The sequence below is a fragment of the Anas platyrhynchos genome, chromosome 9 (genome assembly GCF_047663525.1).
Source record: "Anas platyrhynchos isolate ZD024472 breed Pekin duck chromosome 9, IASCAAS_PekinDuck_T2T, whole genome shotgun sequence".
NCBI classification, from domain to species: domain Eukaryota; kingdom Metazoa; phylum Chordata; class Aves; order Anseriformes; family Anatidae; genus Anas; species Anas platyrhynchos.
In genome coordinates, this window is record NC_092595.1 from 15,703,783 (window position 1) to 15,709,782 (window position 6,000).

Below are 6,000 nucleotides of genomic sequence, written 5' to 3' on the forward strand. Positions count from 1 at the left end.
GCCGTGATGGATGGCTTTCCTCCAGCAGGCAGACAGCCTGGGGACTAGGGAAAAAAAAAGCCAAAGTGGCTGCGGAGATGCCTGGGAGGCTCTCCAGCAAGTCCTAGCATGGACCAGTCTCCCCTGCCATCCCAGCAGGGTTTATGGTGGAAGCAATGAAATCCTCTTCACCCCGGTTGCTTCTCCCCATTGCCATTAGCGAGTCCCCTTGCTCTGCCCCTGCCAGAGCCTGTCCTGACCTCTCCCCACATGGCCCATATGGTGCCACCAGCCAAAGATCTGCCACAGCATTATGTGCAATATACGCTGTCAGCGTATTCTGACATGAGTCCAATAGGATGGATTCAAAAAAGAAGGGATCCCACCATGCCAAAATACAACATTTGGTTGAGCATCTGCCAGAGCCTAACTAGCAGACTGCTGGGAATGCTGCATTCTCCCTCTCTCTCTTTTTTTTTTTTTTTTTTTTTTTTTTGTATGTGTGCATTTGTTTTTAAAGCATGCACAATAGCAAAGAGGCTGGGGAGCTGAAGATGCTTGCAAAAATCCTGTGTGAGCAAGGACCCATTCATAGCTGGGTCAGCTGGAGGGGGCATTTATCACAAGTGCCAGGCATGCTGGTAAGCTACTCTAAAATACTCTCAGCATGTTCCTGTCCAGAATTCAGGTTTTCCTCCCCCAGTGATCTGGAATAATTCTTCAAGGTGCAGACCCTCACCTTGTCACAACAGGGGGGAAACCACTCCCTTCTACACAACCCTCTTTTCAGTGATGTCACATTATTTGATGATAAAAGTTGCAATTACATTTTAGTGGCTGGAATTACCACAGGGAACCTGCCCTGCTGACCTCCTGTGTGCCCATGGCATGGTGGAAAGCAACACCTTGCCACGAGCAGCCCTCTGCACTGGCACATCTAGGGGGGGACCTCTCTTCTCCCAAGGGTGTGAATAATTTTTTCAAGTACTTTGGAGTTGCAGAGGTGTCTGAGTTGTCGTCACAGCTCAGGTATCTTCTATCCTGCAGGGACAGCTTGTGATCTCCCCCTCTTGCCACCTGTCCTCACGGTAAACTGATGGACAGTTGCCTACAGCCATCCACTGGCCTTGCTGTAACTCCAGCCAGCTACCTTTCCTCTCCAATCCCAAGTCCAGAAGTCCTTGATTTGGTGAAGCTGAAGACCACCAGGTGGCTCATGGATTCACTTTGGGATGCCCTTCATAGAGGCAGGTTTGCTTTCAAGAGAAGGACCCCACCCAGCTGCCCAGAGAATCTGGGCAGCTACCCAGAGAGCCAGGCTTTGAATCTGGCACTGCATCAGGATTACCTACAGGCTAGGAAATCCTGGCAGAAATCAGAGAGAAACACATGCCACCTCCTTTCTTGGCCTTAGCACACATTGCTGCTAGTGATCGGAGAGCCCTGGTGGAGCAGCAGTCTGAGAGATGATGAAATTGAAGTCCCAGCTCTTCTGGAGCTGGGAACCTCCTCCTTAATGTTCTTCCTTGTCCCAGAGCATTTCCCAACCAGTCATCCCACCCTTAACCCATTTCTACAGAATTTGCATAAAATTATGGTAACCAGCTTCACTTACCCATCCCATTTGTCACAGCACAATGTCACAAGAACTGTGAAAGGAGAAAGGACTTGGCTTTAGACTGTTAGTAGAAAGCTTGTCCATCCAAAATAATATTGTCCTGATGAACTAGGAACCGGCTCAATTTATGCTTTTTAATTAAAATCTGGGGAAGCTTATGCTGAGACAAAGGACTGAGATAGGCTCCAGATCTCCAGAGTAGCAAAGGTGGATGGAGAGCTGACAGGGACAGACAGAAACAGCAGGTCAGCAAAATGGATCCGCTTCAAAGTGAGGGGATGGCTAGGGCTGAGTGCACCCATATAAGGTGTAAGGGTGGTGGTGGGGAATAAAAAATGTAGCATTATACATAGAAGTGTGCAGAAAGGGGAACAGCCAGCCACAAAAGCAGGGCTGGGTTAAAGGGTAATAAAACCATTTCCCCCCAAAATTAAACAGATCATTTTTGTCAGGAGGAGTGACGCTGACTGGGGCGTGAGGGCACACATGATCTGGAATAAGAGGGGAAGGAGAAAGAGCAGCCACATCTGGAGGCAGAACTCCGGAGTGCACTGAGATGAAGCCTGAGGGGTTGAGGAAATCTCCATCCTGCTTGGAGACAAGCGGTGCCCTGTGTGCAGAGGGGAAAGCACATTTCTGATGAGTCCTGTGGGTCAAAAGGCACTGATTGAACCCCCAAAAGCAAAGGGATTATAAGAAAAGCAAAATATGATAAGGAAAATGAAAAGCATGAGCTAGCCAGCTACAGATGCATTAACCCATTTTTAGTTATACACAAGATTGTAGGACAAATGCTAAAGGAAACATTAATTAAAGGCACAGAGAAAAATGAGATAAAGTGCAACACAGGTTTACCAAAGGCAGTTTGTGCCAGACTGTGCTGACATCTCCCTTTGATAAGATAATTGGTTTTCCAGACAAGGGAAATTTGGTAGATCTAATCTATCTAGAGTTCAATAAAGCATTTGATATGGTGCCACATGGGAAATTATTAGCAAAGCTTGAGAAAATGAGAATTAACAGAAGAACTCTGAAGTGGAGAGATCAGGGGCTGGCATGAGGACAACAACAGGATCGGCATAGGGGAGCCGGGGTGCAAGAGGTTGCTGGTGGGTGCCTGAAAACTCTGTTTTGGCATCTATCCCATAAAGGCTGGCCACCTCCATCCCTGTGCAAGGCTGGGAGCAGAGCAGTGAAGCTCCCTTGCCTACATGGATTTCTGTACCAAGACTCAACCTCGAAGGCTCGGAGGGGAGCATCCCTGCAGACTTTGTAGGGCTGCACCTACACCATGAGATGGCAATGTTGTTCCACCTAAGAGCAGCTCTCTTCTCTCCTCTTCCAGCTCTGGTTTGCAGTGTCTGGACACATTTTGGTACGTACTCCAAGAAATATCAGTAATTGCAACTGTGAACCAAGGATGACGGTGGAAGCTAAATCTGTCCCCACGTGGCACAAGCGGCGTGGTGCTGGACCACCAGCCTTCATTTCTCAGGAGTGAAAACATGCAGGTGGCAGTGGAAGGAAGAATATTAAATTAAGGCAGATGAGAAGCAAGGCATTGCTATCTCCATCGCAGATCCAGGCTGAACAACCTTTCCTGGTATACCAAAAAATACACAAAAGCAGCCAAAGTTGATTGGAGTAAGTGTGAATGCGCACACATGGGTGCACGGCAGAGGAAGAGAAAACAATTTTAAATAAAAATAAAGTCTGCTTATCCCTTCCCCGTATTTTTAGTTTAAATTACACCCAAAAGCCATCTGATCAATTCATCTGAAATGAGCTTTTAATCCTAATAAGTCTTAATCACAGAATTATCTCTTTAAACCGAGGGAATGTCTTTGCCTTAAAAATTAACACCTTGACTTCAGTTTCTTTGGCATGTACCTTACTTTTCCATGAGTATAAAATCCACATGTTAATGTCAAAAAAAAAAAAAAATACCATAGAAAGACAAAGAAATGCTTTTAGCTCCTTTCTGTCCCCACACATCATCTCTGATCACTGCAGCATCTTTCTCAAATGGGAAGACACCCGGTTTCACCTATGCTACAACAAAAATTTATGCCAGCATAAAATTCTCAGTCTTCTTTAAGTCTTTGAAAAAAAAGACAGAATCTGCTCATTATTCCTCAAACCTAGACCAACCCTGTCAGTTTAAATAAGCTTTCAGGGGGATTTTTGAATATTGAGCTTGCCAAAGGATGCTGTTTCAGAGAAATGCAGGCTCTAGCACTCCACAGTAACCCTTCATTCAATTAGAAACCATTACAATAGCTCCTGAATGTTGAAATTCAGGCATTATTATTGTTATTTTCTGGATTTCTCACATTTTTTTTTTTTAGATACCAGTGCAATCACTTCTTTGCCAGTGGTAGCCTGCACAACAAAATTGTTTTTTTCTCCCTCTCATTTTACAGCTACCCGGGAATTTCTTTAGGTCATCTCTCACTTACTAAATTACAGGTTAGAGTTGTAAGAGAGGGAGGCTTAGCAGGCAGAATCTCTTTTTATAGTAGTCGTGAACAAGCCTGGCCCCAGCTGCTCCAAATTAATGTGGACCCAGTGGTGTAAATCAAGATGTATTCATTTGAATGCAGCCGTGATTATTTTTCCTAGCTGAGCATTTGATGTTTTTTTTTTGTTTGTTTGTTTTGTTTTTTTTCTGGTAACCTGCCCATCACCCTTGGGCTTGTCAGGAGACCCGGTGTTGAGAGCAGCTTGCAGTGCATGAGCTGCTGTCTCCCTGATGGGAGAGGAAAGGTGCAGAGGGATCCTGAAGGTGGTAGCATTTCCATGGCTAACTGAGACCAGACCTACCGCCAGCAGCAGCAAGAGCAGCTGAAAGAAAGGATGTGCCCTACAGAGATGTAGTAGGGAAGGGGGTGGGATGTGCATGGGGGTGAAAAGAGCAGCACAAAACTGCCTGCACTGGGAAATAAAGCAGTGAGGAGAGAATAAGAGTTGTCTTTGCAGCTTGCTTTGCAGTGCTCAGCAGGGTAGGGCAGCAGGTCTCCAGCCAGGGGGCAAAGTGAAACTCTTGCAGGATCTCAATGTTTATGGGATGGGTGAAAACTGGGCTCCCTTCCTGGGATCCACCAAAAGACAACACCGATCCCAAAGTCTTGTGCAGTGCAAGCCTGTGAGCATCTGGTCTCCTCTTTCTGCACATTTCCCTGCAGGACCAAGCACTGGCTTTGCAAACCCTTTGGAGCTCCATCCCACAGCACCTCCTTATGCCTGGAGTGCCGCATAGATGCTGAACGTGGTTGTGCAGATATCCCTCCAGCTGTCAGCATTTTCCATGCAAGGGCCTTGCTGTGACTAAATGCAGTTTTAGAGCTCCCCTAACATGTAGCTATAAATAACAAGATCAAGGTCTTGACCCCTGGAAACTCACCGCGACCCCACCATTGAGCAGCCATGCCCAGAACACGGTATTAAACTGGAAGGGAACATAAATCTAGGAGGAACTAATGAAGACCCCCAGGGCCACCGTTCTCCATAGCTGTCTTGTTAGCATGATCTAGGAAAGACTGGGGGCCCTTAAAAAAAAAAAAAAAGCGGAGGTAATAAGTGACTCATCAAAGTCAGGGAGCGATGGAAATATCGTCAAGGAGGTGTTGCAGCCCTGGATGAAGCATTGCAGAGCATCACTTTCACAGCCGAGCACCACTGCCAAGGTGACTGGGGGGCAGTTAGCCCTCCAAAGCTCCAGTGACCTTCACTGCCCATCCAAAATCAGCACCATCGTTAAAGGCAATGAAAGGTCCCATCCCGTGCCCCATCCCTCTTCTTACTGTCAAGAGCGGAGCAGAAATGAAAGCCGGTTTGTTTTTGTCTTCATGCCAGTAGGGACGGAACAGCTTGTGAGAGGTGGGATTTCAGGGTCTGCAACTCATTTAAAAGCCCCCAGATCAATATTTTATGAGAGGCAGGAGACCTTTCAAAGGCCCCCAGGGTTGCAGAGGGCTGAGGTGTGAAAAGCTGCCATGGGGATTTGTATACCTGCTGCTGGTGGAAGTGGTTGGGAATCTGGAACTGAGTACGACTGCTGGGACAGACATCGTGGCTCACACTGCCTTCCCAAATGCTCGGGGGCTGGTGCCCTCTGGGGAAGGAGACAGATCATGGGTTGGTCTGTAGGAAATGCTCTGCTAAGCCCATGCAGACCCCGGGGCTGGAGATGGGCATCAAAGTCTTCTGCTGAGGAGGGTGGCAATGGCAATGACTTGGGGTTCACCCATCCCCATCGATGGTCCAGGTGGGGAAGGTCCCCTCGGGAAGCCCTGGGGAGTGGGGCCATCTGCCTGCAGGGACAGGAAAACAGAGTTAGATGCAGCACGGAGGACTGGGTCCCCATGCTTGCATGTCCTTGCTCTTGACCTTACGAAATGACT